Below are 22,021 nucleotides of genomic sequence, written 5' to 3'. Positions count from 1 at the left end.
TTAGCCTACAATCTAAATTTCAAAAAAAAAACCAAAACTTAAATTTCCTAAAATACCTCAAAGATCTGAAGAACTGTTGGATGATACTGAGAAATTCATCTAGAATGAAGTACATAATGACTCTTCTTTAATGAAAGAGTAGTTTGAAGATATTGGGAGATAGAATAAGAGATTTTAACATACTCTAATAGAAATTTCAGAATAATGAAGGAACAGTGAAAAACTGGGTCTTCTCTTGTGGTTCAGGTGGTAAAAGTATCTATCTGCAGTACAGGAGACCTGGGTTCAATTCCTGGGTCAGGAAGATTCCCCTGGAGAAGGGAATGGCTACACACTCTAGTTTTCTTGCCTGAAAAATTCTGTGGACAGAGGAGCCTGGTGAACTATAGTCCATGGGGCCCCAAAGAATTGGACATGACTGTGACTAACACAGTGAAAAACCACACCTGAAACAATGATATCTCAGACTTTTCCAAAATTCTGGATCAAATTTGCACTCTGATTATAGGCAGAATGAAAAATAAGTTCAAATCTGTACAATTTCGAGAAGAAGGCAAATTTTGAAAGAATGCATCAGCAGCAGGTTATAACAAGAGACTAGAGTGTTATCAAAGTGCTGTGTGAAAACAACTGTCAACCTTCCCTGGTGGCTCAGAAGACAGAGTCTGCCTGCAATGCAGGAAATTAAGTTCAGTCCCGGGATTGGGAAGATCCCTTGGAGAAGGAAGTGGCAATCCACTCCAGTATTCTTCCCTGGAGAATTCTTTCGACAGAGGAGCCTGGCTGGCTATAGTCCATGGGGTCATAAAGAGTCTGACACAACTGAATGATTAATGCTAGAATTTTATGGTCAGCTAAACTAATATTTGGGCTTCCCTGATAGCTCAGTTGGTAAAGAATCTGTCTGCAATGCAGGAGACCCTGGTTCGATTCCTGGGTCAGAAAGATCTGCTGGAGAAGGGATAGGCTACCCACTCCAGTATTCTTAGGCTTCCCTTGTGACAGCTGGTAAAGAATCCACCTGCAATGCAGGAGACCTGGGTTCAGTCCCTGGGTTGGGACGATTCCCTGGAGAAGGGAAAGGCTACCCACTCCTGTATCCTGGCCTGGAGAATTCCATGGACTGTATAGTCCATGGGGGTTGTAAAGTGTCCAACACAACTGAGCAACTTTCACATTCATTTTCAAACTAATATTCAAGAGTGAAGACAAAATAAAGACATTTCAGGCTTAGAAAGACTAAGAGATTTCACCACCCTTAGGGCTCACTAAAAGAACATATTTCAGCAAGAAGAAAAGTAACCAAGAGGAATGCCACAAACAAAGTTGGATAAAATACTTTTAAAAATGTGTCTGAAGACATTATAAGGTAAATTGATCAGTAACAACATGAAGGGTCAGGATCCTGGAGGGAAGGGAAATGCAGAAAGCAGAGCTCCACGTGAACGTCTGCTCCTGCTCTGCAGACATCATAAGACCTGAGCCACATGACACCAGGCTGCTGCTGCTGAGAGAAGTCTGAGAAGGGGGTAGAGACTGGTTTTTGAGTAAGTGCTCCACGGCATCTGTCTCTCCTCAACTAACTTGGTTTTTGTCAAAATCCATAGCCTGAAACTAAGGATAATGTTGCCTTCCTTGAGTTCCTGATTAGGAGAAAGAGTGCTGAAACCTGCTACAGACTGAGCCTGGGCTGGTAGCTCAGAGTTTTTAAAAATTCTTAAAAACTGGAAATAGAACTGCCATATGACCCAGAAATCCCACTTCTGGGCATACACACCGAGGAAACCAGAATTGAAAGAGACACATGTACCCCAATGTTGATCGCAGCACTGTTCACAATAGCCAGGACATGGGAGCAACCTAGATGTCCATCAGCAGACGAACGGATGAGAAAGCTGTGGTACATATACACAATGCAGTATTACTCAGCCATTAAAAAGAATGCATTTGAATCAGCTCTAATGAGGTGGATGAAACTGGAGCCGATTATACAGAGTGAAGTAAGTCAGAAAGAAAAACACCAATACAGTATATTAAGACATATATATAGAATTTAGAAAGATGGTAATGATGACCTTGTATGTGAGACAGCAAAGGAGACTCAGATGTAAAGAACAGAATTTTGGACTCTGTGGGAGAAGGTGAGGGTGGGATGATTGAGAGAATAGCACTGAAACATGGATATTATCATATGCGAAACAGATCACCAGTCCAGGTTCGATGCATGAGACAGGGTGTTCGGGGCTGGTGCACTGGGATGGCCCTGAGGGATGGGATGGGGCAGGAGGTGGGAGGGGGTTCAGGATGGGGAATACATGTATACCCATGGCTGATTCACATCAATGTATGGCAAAAACCACTACAATACTGTAAAGTAATTAGCCTCCAAGTAAAGTAAATAAATTAAAATTAAAAAATTATTTATCTATTTTTATGTTTAAAGTATTTCAAACCAATTAAGTGTAATATGATAAGCTCATATATAATTTTTCCTCATTCTTGCTTTTTTCTTAAACTCTTCCTCTTCTCAATTTACCTTGCTGAAAATAGGTCAAATTTTATCTGTTTTGAGTAAACTCACTGGATATCTGCTATCAAATAAAATTCAAACCTAAAAGATGTTAGTTCATTACCTACATTTGTTTGTTCTAGCGAATTTATCATGGCATTTTCAGGTTTTAAATCTGAATTATTCTAAAGATTTTGTTTTCTTCATACAGAAAAATCAAAACTCCTGTGGGTGTTAGATCAATAATTCAAAGTGTAAGCATTGTTATAAAATTCAAGATACGTGAATTGAACTTTATAATAAGCAATATAGTGATAAGGAGAAGGAGTTTCCTACTCAAATAAATTAATTTTATTAGTTATTTTACATTTGGCAAAGAAAATCTAAGTATTCCTCTAAACTCTCAACTGAAGTGTTATGGACTATTCTAAGTACATCTTGTCTTTAAGCTCTAGTGACAAAATTAAACAAGATATAAAATAATCTTATGATAATTTTAACTTGATCTTATTTACTTATTTTCTAAACCAAAGCCTTTTGAGTCTAAACACTTAACTCGAAGAAAGTTTGGAAATAAATAGCCATCTTTGTTGTTGTAGTCACTGAGTCATGTCTGACTCTTTTTCAACCCCAGGGACTGTAGTCCTCCAGGCCTCTCTGCCCATGAGCTTTTCCAGGCAAGAATACCAGGGTGGGTTGCCACTTCCTTTTCCAGTGGATCTTCCTGACCCAGGGATTGAACGTGCATCTCCTGCATTGTAGGGAGATTCTTTACCACTGAGCTCCCAGGGAAGCCCAAATACCCATCTTACTATGCTTCAAATAGTAACTGAAATTACTACCTTAAAAAAGATATTCTGAAAATTCACTTGGGCAACAACAAAAAATATCAAAAGCACATCATCAAGGCTACAGTCAAACACACAGAGATTTGGTCAGTCATGTCTGACTCTTTGTGATTCTATGGACTGTAGCCCACCACATTCCTGTGTCCATGGGATTCTCCACGCAAGAATACTGGAGTGAGTTGCCGCGCCCTTCTCCATGGGATCTTCCCGACCCAGGGATCGAACCTGGGTTTCCTGCATTAAAGGCAGATTCTTTACCATCAGAGCCACCAGGAAGCCCAGAGATGCCATTCTGTTAGTGACTCAAGGAGCACTCCAGTGTGACCTGTGGCTCAGAATAAGATGACCCCTGTAGAGACACTATTGGGGAATTACCTTTTGTGTATAGTCACCATGGCTTGGACAGTTCTAAACTAAATCATTTTTTCACAATGTAAAACTCCACAAATTCATCAAATATTTGATAAAGTGCTAAAACACATCCAAAGGTGTTTCTTAACAAAAATCCTATGGGTCCTCTGTAGCCCAGTTCTGGAGATTGGGTTATCCTTTACCTGATGAAAGCATTGGTTTCTCAACTTCCAAACCAGAGTGTCCACTGTTCTTTTGATGTATATCATGTTGCCAAAAAAGGTGGGGAGGGGTTAGCCTCCACATGGGTAAACAGGCCACAAGCTGTAGCCCTTCATCAACTCTTCAATCTTACATTTTTGATGACTAACCAAAACTATAAAGAAAGCTGAACACAGAAAAATTGATGCTTTTGAACTGTGGTATTGGAGAAGACTCTTGAGAGTCCCTTAGACTGCAAGGAGAGCCAACCAGTCCGTCCCAAAGGAGTTCGGTCCTGGGTGTTCATTGGAGGGACTGACACTGAAGCTGAAACCCCAGTACTTTGGCCACCTGATGAGGAGAGCTCACTCATTTGAGAAGACCCTGAGGCTGAGAAAGATTGAGGGCAGAAGGCGAAGGGAACGACTGAGGATGAGATGGGTGGATGGCATCACTGACTCAATGGACATGGGTTTGGGTGAATTCCAGGAGTTGGTGATGGACAGGGAGGCATGGCGTGCTGTGGTTCATGGAGTCGCAAAGAGTGGACACAACTGAGTGACTGAACTGAACTGAACTGAACCAAAACACTAGGTAAAGAAAGTCATTTTTAGCACTATACGCTCTTTCTAAGGTGTACACTGAATTAAATTGTACTGCATATGAGGTATATACTTTGAATGAATTGGACTCTTGACTTTTGGCAAGAGTACTTAGAAGAACCAGGAAAAAGCATTCTCAGTAAAATTTACATAGTAACATAACCATAGTGCCATTGAGTTAAGGTGTACAATTTTATGACTGGAATACAGACAGAGGAACAGTACTTACCAAGCATCATTAGGCTTCTGTCTAACTAAAAAATAGAGGTTAAATATTATTTTTGTTAATATGATTGCTTATCAACCAGGAAACCAACAAGTAAACAGTCTAGTTGGTCTCTTGAAGATGATGCTTAAAAAATTCTATAACCTAATCAACCTGACATATTCTAAGTCAGCAATAGTTGAGCTCCTTGCCCACATCACTGCGGGAAATGCTGTGTAACAGATAGCTTAAGACATAAAGGAGCCCACATTAAAAATAAAAAACCTACATTTTTCTATCGCAACTTAGTATTCTTTATAATTACCAGTGAATAAACATGAAAATATGATAGTAAAATTACATCCAGAGACTAACATAAAAAAGATAATGTATGGCCTCTTAAAAATGCTTTCTTATTTGGAAATTGTCATAATATCAAAAATAAATACAAAATGAAGGTCCTAAGAAAGAATATGGTCAAAAAAGAATTGACCTGTTTCAAATGATGAACCACAAGGAATAACCAAAAAGCATTTTTGTTTCAGTTCTATTTAGCCATGACAGGCTAAAGGAATATAGAAGAGACGTCTAGCCCAGAATGGTATTAAGAAAAGACTCTGTGTTAGATAAATATTAAATTGTATCTTGAAGAAAGAGCAGAAGTCAAGGAGGAAAAGAAAGTTTCCAAGGACATTTGAGCAGTGGGAACTAATGTGTAGAATTATAGAATAATTATTGAAACCCACTCTCTGCTAAACATGGAAATATCACTTAAGTAAGAGAAAGACATGAAGGAACAGAAGACATAAATAGAGTGTTCTAGCCACCTCATATACATTTTTCTAATCCTCCCAACTACCCAAAAGATAGGACTGTTTACCCTCAGTCAGAGTTTAGAGAGGCTCAGCAGCTAATTCAGTCATTCAATCAGACTTTAAAATGAACTTGATTGGATGGAGAAGGCCACAAATTCTGCCTCTGTGAAACAATACAGAGGGAAAGGAACTCTGCAGCATTTAATTTTCCATTACCATGGTCTAGGTGCTGAGAACATAGGAAAAGAGGCGAGAAACAGGTGACAGGTCTTATATGTTATGCTAAGTAATTTAAATCTTATTTAAAGCCATTATTTCTATCTTTTATTGTAAGAGAACAAAAAGATGAGATGCTTATTTAGAAAAATCATTCTCATAGCAGTATGGAAGGTTTTCACTTAAAAGGCAAATGATGTGACTAGACATTTTTCCAGAGAACACCTACAGATGGCCAAACAGACACATGAGAAGATACTCTACGTCACTAACCAGAGAAATGCAAATTAAAGCCTCAATGAGACGTCACCTTACACATGTCAGAATGGCTATTATACACACACACCCCCCACAGATGACAAATGTAGGAAGGATGTGGAGAAAGGGGAATCCTAGTACACTGCTGATGTAAGTCAGGGCTAGCACTACGGCAAACGGCCTGGAGGTTTGCCAAAGAAACAAAAATAGAACAACCATAGGATCCAAAAATTCCAAAGAAAATAAAAACACCAAGTTGAAATCCTACATGACTCACAACGCTCATTAACCATATTATTTACAATAGCTAAGATGTGGAAACAACCTCAACAGATGAACAAATAAAGATGTAGCGTAAACACATAGTCGAACGTGTACTCACCCATAAAGAAATGAAATTTTGCCATTTCCAAAAGAGGGATGGACCTGGAAGGTATTATGCTTAATAAAATAAGTTAGAAAAAGACTATACTACATGCTATTATGCATATGTGGAATCTAGACAATAAAACAAATGAACAAATGTAACAAAAAAGAAACGGACATCGATAGAGAGAACAAGCTAGTAGTTTCTAGTGGGGGGAGGGAAAGACGAAGGGGAAGACTAAGAGCAGGGGATCCAGAGGAATAAAATAAACGAAGCGCAAGGATATATTGTACAGCATAGGGAACACAGCCAATACTTTATAAAAATTTTCAGTCAGTTCAGTCACTCAGTCGTGTCCCACCCTTTGGGACCCCATGGACTGCAGCACATCACAGGCTTCCCTGTCCATCACCAATACCTGGAGCTTGCTCAAACTTACATCCGTTGAGTCGGTGATGCCATCCAGCCATCTCATCCTCTGTTATCCACTTCTCCTGTCTTCCATCTTTCCCAGCATCAAGGTCTTTTCCGATGAGTCAGTTCTTCACATCAGGTGGCCAGAGTATTGGAGTTTCAGCTTCAGCATCAGTCCCTCCAATGAATATTCAGGACTGATTTCCTTTAGGATGGACTGGTTGGATCTCCCTGTAATCCAGGGGATTCTCAAGAATCTTCTCCAACACCACAATTCAAAACCATCAATTCTTTGGTGCTCAGCTTTCTTTATAATCCAACTCTCACATCCATACATGACCACTGGAAAAACCATAGCCTTGACTAGACAGACTTTTGTCGGCAAAGTAATGTCTCTGCTTTTAATATGCTGTCAAGGTTGGTCATAGCTTTTCTTCCAAGGAGCAACTGTCTTTTAATTTCATGGCTGCAGTCACCATCTGCAGTGATTTTGGAGCCCAGGAAAATAAAGTATCTTACTGTTTCCATTGTTTCCCCATCTATTTGCGATGAAGTGATGGGCCCAGTAGCCATGATCTTTGTTTCTGAATGCTGAGCTTTAAGCCAACTTTTTCATTTTCCTTTCACTTTCATCAAGAGGCTCTTTAGTTCTTCTTCACTTTCTGCCATAAGGGTGGTGTCATCTGCATATCTGAGGTTATTAATATTTCTCCCGGCAATCTTGATTCCAGCTTGTGCTTCATCCAGCATTTCTCATGATGTACTCTGCATATAAGTTAAATAAGCAGGATGACAATATACAGCCTTCAAATACTCCCTTCCTAAATTGGAACCAGTCTATTTTTTCATGTCCAGTTCTAACTTGCTTCCTGTCCTACATACAGATTTCTCAAGAGGCAGGTCAGGTGGTCTGGTAGTCCCATCTCTTTCAGAATTTTCCACAGTTTGCTGTGATCTACAGTCAAAGGCTTTGGCGTAATCAATAAAGAGGAAGTGGATATTTTTCTGGAATTCTCTTGATTTTTGATGATCCAACGGATGTTGGCAATTTGATCTCTGGTTCCTCTGGTTTTCTAAAACCAGCTTGAACATCTGGAATTTCTCTGTTAATGTACTGTTGAAGCCTGTCTTGGAGAATTTTGAGCATTACTTTACTAGCATGTGAGATGAGATGAGTGCAATTGTGTGATAGTTTGAACATTCTTTGGCATTGTCTTTCTTTAGGATTAGAATGAAAACTGACCTTTTCCAGTCCTGTGGCCACTGCTGAGTTTTCCAAATATGTTGGCATAATGAGTGAAGCACTTTCACAGCATCATCTTTTAGGATTGGAAATAGCTCAGCTGGAATTCCATCACCTCCACTAGCTCTGTTCATAGTGTTGCTTCCTAAGACCCACTTGACTTCACATTCCAGGATGTCTGGCTCTAGGTGAGTGAACATACCATCATGGTTATTTGGGTCATGGAGATCTTTTTTGTATAGTTCTTCTGTGTATTCTTGCCACTTCTTAATATCTTCTGCTTCTGTGAGGTCCATACCATTTCTGTCCTTTATTATGCCCATTTCTTTACATGAAATGTTCCCTGGTATCTCTAATTTTCTTGAAGAGATCTCTAGTCTTTCCCAGTCTATTGTTTTCCTCTATCTCTTTGTATTGATCACTGAGGAAGCCTTTCTTATGTCTCATTACTATTCTTTGGAATTCTGCATTCAAATGAGTATAGCTTTCCTTTTCTCCTCTGCCTTTAGCTTCTCTTCTTTTCTTAGCTATTTGTAAGGTCTCCTCAGACAACTATTTTGCCTTTTTCCATTTCTTTTTCTTGGGGATGGTCTAGATCACTGCCTCCTGTACAATGTCACAAACCTCCATCCGTAAGTTCTTCAGGCCCTCTGTCTATCAGATCGAATCCCTTGAATCTATTTGTTACTTCCACTGTACAATCTTAAGGGATTTGGTTTAGGTCATACCTGAATGGTCTAGTGCTTTTCCTTACTTTTTTCAATTTAAGTACGAATTTTGCAATAAGGTGTTCATGATCTGAGCCACAGTCAACTTCTGGTCTTGTTTTTGCTGACTATACAGAGGTTTTCTATTTTTGGCTGTGAAGAATATAATCAGTCTGACTTCGGTATTGACCATCTGGTGATGTCCATGTGCAGAGTCTTCCCTTGTGTTGTTGGAAGAGTGTTTGCTATGACCAGTGCATTCTCTCAGCAAAACTCTGTTAGCCTTTGCCCTGACTCACTTTGTACTCCAAGGCCAAATTTGCCTGTTACTCCAGGTATCTATTGACTTCTTACTTTTGCATTCCAGTTATTTTACATTCCATAATAACTTTAAGTGGAGCATAATATATAAAAGTACTGAATCACTATGCTCTACACCTGAAACTAATAATGTAAAAACTGTATAATACTGTAAATCAACTACAATTTTAAAAAAGAAAATGGAATTGTTCTCTAAAGGAGATTGCAGTCTAGCTACCTGTTACTTACACTCATACTTCTATAAGAATCCTGGATCAGAATAAATTCTGTAGAAAACTGTGAAAGAACTAAAGGAAAAGAGAGAAAATTATATATTTATAATGCTTACTCCTTGGAAGAAAAGTTATGACCAACCTAGATAGTATATTCAAAAGCAGAGACATTACTTTGCCAACTAAGTTCCATCTAGTCAAGGCTATGGTTTTTCCTGTGGTCATGTATGGATGTGAGAGTCGGACTGTGAAGAAGGCTGAGCGCTGAAGAACTGATGCTTTTGAACTGTGGTGTTGGAGAAGATTCTTGAGAGTCCCTTCGCCTGAAAGGAGATCCAACCAGTCCATTCTGAAGGAGATCAACCCTGGGATTTCTTTGGAAGGAATGATGCTAAAGCTGAAGCTCCAGTACTTTGGCCACGTCATGCAAAGAGTTGACTCATTGGAAAAGACTTTGATTCTGGGAGGGATTGGGGGCAGGAGGAGAAGGGGACGACCGAGGATGAGACGGCTGAATGGCATCACGGACTCGAAGGACGTGAGTCTGAGTGAACTCCAGGAGATGGTGATGGACAGGGAGGCCTGGCGTGCTGCAATTCATGGGGTCGCAAAGAGTCGGACACCACTGAGCGACTGAACTTAACTGAACTGAACTGAATAGCAATGGGTAGCTTTATTGAAAAGGGGGTTGATTTCAATTTGATTAGGATTTGAAATGGCAACCTACTCCAGTACTCTTGCCTAGAAAATTCCATGTATGAAAGAGCCTGGTAAACTACAGTCCATGGGATGGCAAAGAGTTGCACATGACTGAGGAACTTCACTTCTCATGAAGGCTGCTTGCCACTTCTGCTGCTGCTTGAATCATCTAGGAAGTGAAGAGACAAGGAAAGAGACTAAGAAATCCACCATCTTTATCCTTTTTATCTAGCGAAGAATCCTTTCTAATAAAAGGATTTTATATTCATGGAAGGCTGTCACTCAATATGACTACAGATGAAACATTAGGACCTGTGATCCCACTGTGTTTCTTTCTACTATAACTAGGAAAAATTAAACCTAGATATGGTTGAGGTACAAAGTCAACCTGGTATATGAAGGTGAAAACAATGAAAATGACCACTTATATATCTTTTAAAGCATTTACTCTAAATCATTTGACATGAAGTGCTAATCATTAAATGAATTTTACAGTCACCCAGTTTTTCCATGAAAACAGTACAAAGCAGGTTATTCCCATACAATGAAAATTCTATTCTATTAGTATAAATTAGTAAAAATCTATTTGAATAGATTGACTACAGAATTTAAGGGATACTGAAAAATATAATTTCTAACCTGACTACTTGCTATTGGAACACTCCTACTTTCATGTATTAATATTTTCTCAGGAAAAATGCTTAGAAGAATTGCCTTTTAGAAATACAGAGTATGTATTAGTCCACCTTGGTCATGAAGCAATGTATTCTTTCAAGGTTGGGGATTGTTCTAGTAACTGGAAAGCAATCAGATATATGGCCATGTGTATTCTTATTAACCAAATTATTTACTACACATCAATGTGTACATTAAAAATAAGACAAAATCATGTTAACAAGTCACATATATAAGCTATTTAATTTTCTCCAAATGCTACCTGAAAGGAAAGGTTTTCAAGATCTCTTAGAGAAAACATGGATTGAATTCCACTAGATGGCAAAGATCTTAAGGGCAAAGACTGTCCTATCTATCTTTATATTGTTACTACCTCGCTAGAGTAGGTATTCGGTAAATGACAAATGAAAGAACAATTTACTAGTGTCTGTGCCGGTTCTATTCTGACCATTCCTTATCGGTTTCCTTTATTATATTCTCTCAGAATAATCTTACTACTGAGATATTTGCCCAACACAGTTGCTGTGTATGTTTATCAACTAAAGGAAAGTTCCTCCCAATTCCAAAATTGCTTTCTTTGTAACCCTTTGTATCCTAAATGATGCTAAATTGTATCTAATAATGCTTCATCTAAAACTGAAATGACTATACAGTTTTTCCACCTTAATCTGTTAATGTGGGAAATTGCATACACAGATATTCTAATATAAATCACCTTTGTCTTTCTTGATCATGATTTTAATTTTTATGTTTAATTGGAGGATAATTGCTTTACAATATTGTGTTGGTTTCTGCGATACAGCAACATGAATCAGCCATGGGTATGTATATGTCCTTGCCCTCGGAACCTCCCTCCCATTTCCCCCATTTCCCCCCTCTAGATTATCACAGAGTCCCAGGCTTAACTCCCTGTGTTACACAGCAACTTCCCACTAGCTACATTATAATGCATTTTTAAAATACATTTCTAGTTTTTATGCACTAATATGTGGAATAAGGGACTTCCCTGGTGATTCAGACAGTAAAGAATCCACCTGCAATGTGGGAGACTTGGGTTCAATCCCTGGGTTGGGAAGATTTCCTGGAGGAGGGCACGGCAACCCACTGCTGTATTCTTGCCTGGAGAATCCCCACGGAGAGAGGAGCCCAGCGGGCTACAGTCTATGCAGTCCAGAGACTGAGGGACGAAGCACGCCTGTGAAATAAGACTCCTGCAGTTATGTTCATTAGGCAAGACTGGCCTGTGGTGCTCTTGTACTGTTTTGCTCTGTTTCAGCATTTAAGTTCTAGGCTCATGTCACTAGCTGGGAGTTCCTCCACTTTTGTCAGTCTTTGTATTAGCTGCAGAAGGCAGGCATTAACCATTTCTCGCATCACCTCTAAATCTATCCAAACTAATTTTTGCTTTGGTGAGATATACATTTTTAACTCCTAATTTTATTTCTTTAATGATCAGAGGTCTAAAATGGTGTCATTTCTTTTGAGTCAGTGTTCTTATGGGAGATTTTGCTGAGAAAAAGTCCATTTTACCTGTTTTCACATTTATTTGCATAAAGTTTTCTGTAGTATTCTTTGATTAATTTTTCTGTGACTGCAATATTTTCAATTATTTGCCTTTTTCTTTTTTATAGTGTTTACTTAAATCTTTATTTTTGTCTTAATTTTGCTAATTTTGATGTTTACTTATACTTTCAATGAATCAACTTTTATGCTGTTCTCAATTTTCTTTTTTATTGTCATTATTTTTATTAAAACTTTATTTTTGCTTTTAATTTTTCAGATATTAGTATAACTACATTGACCTTTTCTGGTTCTTGTGTACTTAAAAATATTTCAACTTTTTTATTCTTAAAAAAAGATTCAACTCTTTACCATAATATCTGGGGATTTTTCTGTAGTATTTTATTTGATTTCTGTGTACTATCATCTTTCTTTACTTTTTTAACCTTTCCAAAATTATTCTAGATTGATCTAAACTTTACTTTTCCTGTGCTTCTATATACTGGTTAACATAAGTTTTTATTTTTTAGTGATTATTCTTGATATTTCTCATATATAACTGCTTAGGGTCTAAATTCTATCAACAGTTTTACTCTCATTCGGACACATACAAGGACTTTAGAGCTTTAACTCAGTCTATCTCTTTGTCTATTATATTATTGTTCAGTGTCTAGTTCTATTTTGTTGACAGTTCAGTTCAGTTCAGTCGCTCAGTTGTGTCCAACTCTTTGAGATCCCATGGACTGCAGCATGCCAGGTGTCCCTGTCCATCACCAACTCCTGGAGCTTGCTCAAACTCATGTCCATTGAGCTGGAGATGCCATCCAACAATCTCATCCTCTGTTGTCCCCTTCTCCTCCTGCCTTCAATCTTTCCCAGCATCAAGGTCTTTTCTAATGAGTCAGTTCTTCGCATCAGATAGCCAAATTATTGGAGTTTCAGCTTCAGCATCAGTCCTTCTAATGAATATTCAGGACTGATTTCCTTTAGGATGGACTAGTTTGATCTTCTCACTGTCCAAGAGACTCTTCAGAGCCTTCTCCAACACCACAGTTCAAAAGCATCAATTCTTCGGCACCCAGCCTTCTTTATGGTCCAACTTCCACATCCATATGCGGCTACTGGAAAAACCATAGCCTTGGCTAAACGGACCTTTGTTGGCAAAGTAATGTCTCTGCTTTTTCTATAATTAGTATTGTTACTGATATTTTATCGAATCAATCTTGTCTTCCAGATACACCAATTTATTTTCTTAACATCCCTTCTTGCAATTTAATACTTCTTTTAGGGACTTTATTTTCTTCTTTAGTTTTCTTTAGTAATGGTATGAAATTGGTAAACCCATTCCCTCTTTACTTTGCTTGGAAATAAATTTGTTTTCCCTATATTTTATGTATAATATTTTAGCTGCATATAGAATTATAGCTTGACATTTATTTTCTGATTGCTATTTTTGTGATAAATTTACTGCTGTTATAAAACATTAGAAATGTTTCCTTTAAATTTGTGGAAGGAGGGAGATATTAGTTACATAACTTCTATTTATTTTGGTTTAGTATCATAATAAAGATAAGTAAAAGATTTATTAATTGAAAAGAGTCTAAATTTTATTACTCATAAATGATATAATTACGTAGACTATCCAAGAGAATTTATAGGAAAACATGCTAGAAAAATATTCTAAATCCTGAGCAAAACATAGACCTAAATACAAAAATTAAACCTTAGTACTTTTAGAAGACAACGTTGGGGAATATATTAATGACTGCAGTATAGGGATCATTTTATAGAACAAAACATAATTTGCAAAAACCAGAAAGAGAAAGGCTAATAAATATTAAGTTACATTAAAGTTTCAAACTCCTTTACAAGAGAAATATCATATAGTGATAGTCAAATTAAAAAGTCTAGATTTTTAAATAATAAAAATATCATACAGTGAAAATATGACCCTCACACTAAAAGAAGACTTTTATAATCTTATAATTGATAAAAGATTAGAATCCACATTATATAGAGTATCAGCAGATACAAACTATATAACAAGATGGATAAATAACGAAGTCCTATTATTTAGCACAGAGAACTATAGCAATACCCTGTGACAAACCATAATAGAAAACAATATGAGAAAGACTATATATCTATGTAAAACTGAGTCATTTTGCTGTATACCAGAAATTAACACAACATTGGAAATCAGCTAAACTTCAATAAAGTAATTGAGACCAAAAAAAAAAAAAGACTATTTATGCAACAATAAAATGTAAGCAACCCAAGAAAACAGTGAGCAAAGGCTATGAACCAGCAATTTATATAAGATGAAACCAAACAACCAATCAATGTGTCGTGGTGGATTAAATTAGTGATGACAACTTTTCCCTCCCCTGTAGTAGTTAATAAGCCTGCACGCTGGTGCCATAGTCTCATGAGGGCAGAGTATTCCCCACTTTATGGGTGTCTGCCTCAGCTAAGTGCTTTGCTTTGGTCAATGGGACATAAGCAGAAGTGTCACAGTCAGGGACTTGAAATGCCCTCAAGCAATGTGGCTTGCATCCTTGTGTTCCTGCCTTTGCTGCAATAGGAGGCTCACCAGCTGATGTGGATAAGAGACTCCCAAAAGAGAAATGCATCCACAGACCTGCTTCCTAAAGCAGAACTGCACCAGTTGGGCTGAAAACCCATAAAAAGTGATGATTGCCTCTAAGTTCTGGGTTGGTTGGTTATCAGATATTATTGCAACAATAGTTAACTGTTGTACATATGAAAAGATAACTAACCTTATTATCAATAAGGGAAACAGAGATGAAGCCACAGTGTGGAACCATTTCCTGTCCATTGGATTGGCACTACCTAATATTGCTGTACAACACTTTGGAGAATAATTTGACAATAAAGCTCAAAGTTGAAGTATTACAACTTCTAAGTATGTTGCCAAGAAATTCTTGCACTTGTGCACAGACACATAAAAAGAATGATTATTACAGAAGTAATAAACATATATTACAGAAGTAATAAACATATATTTATAACAGCAAATTTTTACAAATCAAAATATGCATCAACAGAGAAGATGTGTTCACAATTTGGAAAGCAGTAAAAAGGAACCATCACTATGCATTTCAGAATTAAAAAATCTCAGAAACAACAGTGAGCAACAAAAGCAAGTTTCAGAAGAGTCCATACAATCGTCCTTATATACTGTTCTAATCCATGCAAAGGCTTCCCTGGTGGCTCAGATAGCAAAGAATTGGCCTGCAATGCAGGAGACCCGAGTTCAGTCCCTGGGTTGGGAAGATCCCCTGGAGGAGAGAATGGCTACCCACTCCAGCATTCTTGCCTGGGAAATCGAATGGACAGAGGAGCCTGGCGGGGCTACAGTCCATGGGGTTAGACACAACTGAGCCACTAACACTCACTTTTCTCTTTCAACGCATGTAAAACAATGCTATATACTGTATAGATATAGACTATGCATCTTCACATATCAATAGCAAATTCGGAAAGCAGTGTGAGAAGTACTATTAGTAAAAACTATATAGGTGACATATTTCTTTAAAGAAATAGAGGAAACAGCAAAATTATAAGATTTCTCAAAACTGGGTGATAGACACAGCTGTTAGACCTGTTATTCTCTGGACTTTTCACTCTGCTTTAATATTCATAATTTCAAAAAGAAAGAGCTTTCAATTATGAGGGAAAGAACTTTCTTGATGCCAGGTCTGCCATTAAGTGGCTATGTGACCCTCAGCAAAACCTAAGGACTCTCTGGACCTTTGTTTTCTCATCTGCAAAATAAATATGTTGAACTAAGAGACCTTTAAGAGACCTTTAAATTTCCCTGCACCATTAAAATTGCAGATTATATTAATTTTTCAAATCGAATTAACTGCCTATTTTGATCCATTATGCTGGGCAGAATTCAGAATATCCACTTGTAGATGCAAAACCATCAATAGAATACTGTGACCTCAGATAATTAGCTCAGTTCAAGGAATAAAAACTAAACTGTAGATGGAACAGTGCCTCATTCCATGATCACAGAAGCTCCGAAATAAGGATGTCCCCAAAGACTTTCGTGACCAAAAAAATGTTTCTATTGTTCTAAAACTTAAACACTTCACAAAACTAAAAAAAAAAAAAAAAAATCATACTTCAGAAGAGAATGCGAGAAATATCCTTATGAATGTTTCATGGAGATTGCTATAGATCTCTAACAGGCCCCAACCCACAGCCCAATTTTCTATTCTGTCTTGACACAATTGATGCACAACTGTGATCATTCAAAAAATGTGACAAGCAAGTGCTGGCAAAGTAGAGGACTAAATTGGCATCATTTTTCCACTGTAGACACAGAGAAGAGTCTCACTCTTAATAAAAAAAAAAAAAAAAGACACATTAAACCTAAAGAGTAAAATAAGCCTCCTGTAATACATTCATGAATTCAGTAGCAAGAAAAGTATTATTCTTCTTTCTAAGTGCATTAGGTTGTTAACTTCTTTGTTTCAGATTATCGGGAGAAAATAGAGTTCTTTGGCTACAGAATATGTTACATCTAAATGTCTTCATACACAGCATATCTAACAAAGCTATTTATACTAATATGTCTGTTTTTCAGAACTTCTAATATATAGGACTCCTGTTCTAAAATGTATTTTATGCTCCAGGTATACTGCAAATTAACCTGTGAGGCCAAGGAAACCGGGTTCTTTGGAATTAACCTCTAGTACTTTCCTGGAGACAAGAATCTGCAAATACCTATCCAGAAGCACTTGAGGAAAGCAGCATCACATGCTGCACGTGGAATAGAATTTTTCCATGGTTAATAAGTATGTTTTTGAAAGATTCCACACTTAAATCATATTCAAAGACAGCATCATTTATGCTCATCTCAGTCACAGTGGCTGACACTCTTGATCTGATAAACGGCTCCTCCCTGCGTGTTTAAAAGTTGCAGTCCTTCCTGCTCTGAGATCTTGTCTGTGATATTCAACCTGGGTTCTGACTTAGAAACAGCCTGTGGTGAGCACCTCTGTGCTCCCCCAATTCATGACAGTGCCATCCTGTTGATTAAACACTTACTCAGTGGGCCATACAGCGGACTGAGGAGCCTGGTGGAATACAGTGCCTGGGGCCGCAAAGAGTCAGACACGACTGAGTGACTAACACGCCCAGGGTGTGCAATACGAATGCACAGCATCATGTAGCACCTAACAAGAATGTGGTGGGGGGGACCCGATGAGACACCTGGCATGCCCAGCTTCTGCAACCGGAGACCGTTGTTTATCATTGTTCTAACATTCCGTATGTCGAAAGTCAAGCATTTACGTTGCTATTGTTTAGTCACAAATTCCTGTCCGACTCTTCTGCGACCCCATGGACTGTAGGTTGCCAGGCTCCACTGTTCAAGCTATTTGTCAGGCAAGAATACTGGAGTGGGTCACCATTTCCAACTCCAGGGTATCTTCCCAACCCAGGGATCAAGTCTCCTGCACGGGCAGGCAGATTCTTTACCACTGACCCACCTGGGAAGCCCAAAGCATTTATAGTAAAGCAGTTAAAAGCCTAGGTTGTAGAGTCAGCTTCCTGGGCTTAAATGCAGCCTTCATTACTTATTAGCTTTGGGACTGATCTTGCATATCTCCCTCACTTCTGTAAGCCTCGGTTTCCTCAACTGTCACCAGCAGTTTCCCAAATCCTAAATTCTCACTGCACAATTGTCATCAGTTGCTTCTATAGCTGATGATACATCTTAAATCTATCTTTATCTGTTGATTTTCTTTGTATAATTGTACTGTAAAATTGGCCATACCCACTATTTCCATTGGGATTCCAAAGATAACCTATATCACTAAGGTAACATATCCTCCAAGATTTTTGACTTCTTCCCAGGCCAAACTCCCCACACCTCCACAATGGGAAGCATAAGAGGAAAAAGTTTCCACCAGCACCCTGCTGTGATCAGTAGCACAGCTGAAGGAGGAGTTTTAGAAAAGGGAAATGTCCAAGGTGGATTCAAGTTCTTTATATTATATTGTTCTTTCTCAGATAGTATAATATAAAGTCAGCTTTATTTCCTCTATAAAATCCTTGGTAAATTCTTTTAAAAAATAATAAACTCTTTTTTGATTAATTCTTTGCATTGGTAAAAAAAAAATGTAAGCATCTTAATCATTTTTGGTACACAGTTAAGTGTGTTAGCTATATTTAAACAGTTGTGAAACAGATCTCCAGAATGTTTTCACCTGGTATAACTAAAACTCTGTTCCCATTCAACAGCTCTCTTTTGCTCTCTCCCTACCCCACTCCTGCCTTAACCACATTTTACTTCTATTTCTGTAATCTGACTAGTTTAGATACCACATGTAAGTAGAATCATGGAATCATAAAGTATTCGTCCTTTTGTGACTCAGTTCTCTTTTCTTTAAACTGTCAGGAGTTTCAATAGCTACTGTTATTTAAAAGAGGTATACTGTATGGCAAAACCAATACAATATTGTAAAGTAATTAACCTCCAATTAAAATAAATAAATTTATATTACAAAATAAAATAAAAGAAGTATACCATGTTACCCAGAATTGAAATAAATCAACCTGAAATATCAAGATCATTAATGCATGATCAACTAAAATACATGATTGACGTTTACCTGTATAGAAAAATACGTCCACACAATTTAGTCTTTTTGTTGGGTTAGATGGCACAGAAGTAGTCCATGTTACACATCATAGATTAAACTTAGATGTCCTTTACCTTGTTAAATTCTACACTGCTTTACTTTGTACAAGAGGTTTTGGGGCAGAATAAGAGAAGGATTTCATATTCAAAAGCAGAGACATTACTTTGCCAACAAAGGTCCATCGAGTCAAGGCTATGGTTTCTCCTGTGGTCATGTATGGATGGGAGAGTTGGACTGTGAAGAAGGCTGAGCACCGAAGAATGGATGCTTTTGAACTGTGGTGTTGGAGAAGACTCTTGAGAGTCCCTTGGACTGCAAGGAGATCCAACCAGTCCATTCTGAAGGAGATCAGCCCTGGGATTTCTTTGGAAGGAATGATGCTATAGCTGAAACTCCAGTACTTTGGCCACCTCATGTGAAGAGTTGACTCATTGGAAAAGACTCTGATGCTGGGAGGGATTGGGGGCAGGAGGAGAAGGGGACGACCGAGGATGAGATGGCTGGATGGCATCACGGACTTGATGGACGTGAGTCTGAGTGAACTCCGGGAGTTGGTGATGGGCAGGGAGGCCTGGCGTGCTGTAATCCATGGGGTCACAAAGAGTCAGACACGATTGAGCAACTGAACTGAACTATACCCTTGGTTACAGCAGGGGCATGCGTTGATTTAGCTCAAGTTATAAGGGGATCAAATATATTCTTTTTTCTCCTTTCTTTTCAGCAGCCCCCCTCTATATTCAATTCAGCTCCATTCCCTTGTTGGTTCTGTACCCTGGGCAACAACACTCTAACTTCTCAGAGGTTCCCACCCTCTATCACATCCCTTTGCTCATTGGGGGAAGGCAGACTTTTAAACCACAGCCACAGAGCTCTGTGGAAGCTGTGATATCTATGGAAACCAGTGCACTGACCAAGCCGTAGCATCTTATTATCTCACAACCTTGTAACAATAATTTCCACCTCATCTTTCATCCAAGACATTTCTACATTATTCTCACTGGTTAACTTTAACTCAGAACTTAAAAGCAATTGGTGATAGTGGTGCCAAGCTGATAACAACCAATCCAACAAGGAAACTAGCCTGTCTCAACAGCTGTACTGGGAGAACTTATAACCACATACCACACTTCACAGCGCCTTTGTCTGAATGCACACTCCTTGGATTGGGTAAAAGTCTTCTAGTTGGAAATCTGATTTAATATGATCTTAAGGACAAAGGTCTGTATAAGTCAAGGCTATGGTCTTCCCAGTGGTCACGTACAGTTGTGAGAGATGGACCATAAAGAAGGCAGAGCACCAAATAATTGATGCCTTCAAACTATGGTGCTGGAGAAGACTCCCGAAAGTCCCTTGGACAGCAAGGAGGTCAAACCAGTCCATCTTAAGGGAAATTGAATATTCACTTGAAGGACTGATGCTGAAGCTGAAGCTCCAGTATTTTTGTCATCTGATGCAAACAGACAACTCATTGAAAAAGTCCCTGATGCTGGGAAAGATTGAGGACAGAAGGTGGAGAGTGAATCAGAGGACGAGATGGCTGGACGGCATCATGGATGCAATTGGGAAAATTCTGCGAGATGGTGAGGGACAGGGAGGCCTGGTGTGCTGCAGCTCATGGGGTCACAAAGAGTCAGACACGACTGGGCAACTGGACAACAATAAAGGTGGAAATGTGCATGGAAGTCGACAGAAGCAGACACAAATCTTCTCCACACTCAAGCTATAATGTTTTTATGATTCATCTGCCTCCTTAATAGTGATCAAACAAGTGAGATGGATGGAAATTTTATGGGCATCATCACTCTAACTTTCAAGTCTTGATAGCAGTGACAACTTCTGCACTCCCCCCTAGAAATACACTATTCCCTCGGGGTTTCTTTTTCTGTGGAATGGGGGAATTTTAATGATGTCCATTTGGCCCGTAATAGTCTCTTTATTCTATGGATTATGGTGCTAGTCTGAGGATTCTGCTTGTTGCTGAAATGTAATTCAGAAGTTCCCAAACTTCCTTGGTATGCAGTATCCTTGTTGTCACAGTGATTTTACAGAGTGTCTTTAGACCAAAAGAAACACCTAACTGTTCTATTGATTAGGCAGTAAAGCAACCTAATAAGTATTTGTATGTCCTAACAAGTTGGTAACTGTGTGAAAAATACAGCTTGTAAAGGACACTGCATGACTTTTCAAAGCTTGCAATCAGTAGAGAAAATGCCAAACCCTATTCCACATTAATTTTTCACACAGTACTTGCTTTTTATCACAGCAACTGATGAAAATCCATCTTTGCAAAGAATTATATCATCAAAAACATAGCACACTAATGAAAATTTAAATTACTTCGAGCTAGTAGTTCTTAGGGTATGTAACAGATGTCAAGTATCGCTATGTTTCCCTCAAAAATTTAAAATATCTGGCATAGCTCTGTGACTCACAATGCTTTGCCACATAGTTTAGAAACTTGGGACCTGGGGCTGGTGCACTGGGATGACCCAGAGGGATGGTATAGGGAGGGAGGTGGGAGGGGTGTTCAGGATTGGGAGCACGTGTATACCCGTGGCAGATTCATGTTGATGTATGGCAAAACCAATACAATATTGTAGAGTAAAATAATAATAATAATAAAATAAAATAAAAAGAAAGAAAGAAACTGTGGATATAACCAGAACATCGAATAAGCCAGTCTCAGGGTATAAACACAAATCAATACTATTTTATCTCACTGACTCCTTGAATTTCACTTACTTGGAGAAATTTCCCCCTGTTGTCTAGAGTGTCTACTATGTTCTAAGTATATTACAAATATTAATTGACTTAATCTTCATCACCCAAAGAAGTCATCACTACTGTTATTCCCAACTTACAGATGATGAAACTGGAGCACAGACAGGCTAAGTAACTGACCCAAGATCAACACATCTGGAAAGTGGACAGTCTGGGATGCAGTCCCAGACAGCCTTTTGGTTCCAAAGTCCAACAGCTTTAACGATCACATCATGCTGCCCCTTTAATGTGAAGTCACCACTTCAACCCACACTGAGTAGAGATAGCGACAACACCCACACTAGGAACTGGCTGTTATCACTCACATCTCTGCCGCCACTGCCTCAGAAATCAGGGACAACAGTCCCCACTTCATGTAAGCAGAATGGATGTTTTGGGGCACCTGTTTGTTTTATTGCTTGATGTGAAGAGCCAAAG

The sequence above is a fragment of the Capra hircus genome, chromosome 4 (genome assembly GCF_001704415.2).
Source record: "Capra hircus breed San Clemente chromosome 4, ASM170441v1, whole genome shotgun sequence".
Classification (NCBI taxonomy): Eukaryota; Metazoa; Chordata; class Mammalia; order Artiodactyla; family Bovidae; genus Capra; species Capra hircus.
The sequence above is the reverse complement of the archived record's forward strand: the minus strand, read 5'-3'. Positions refer to the sequence as shown.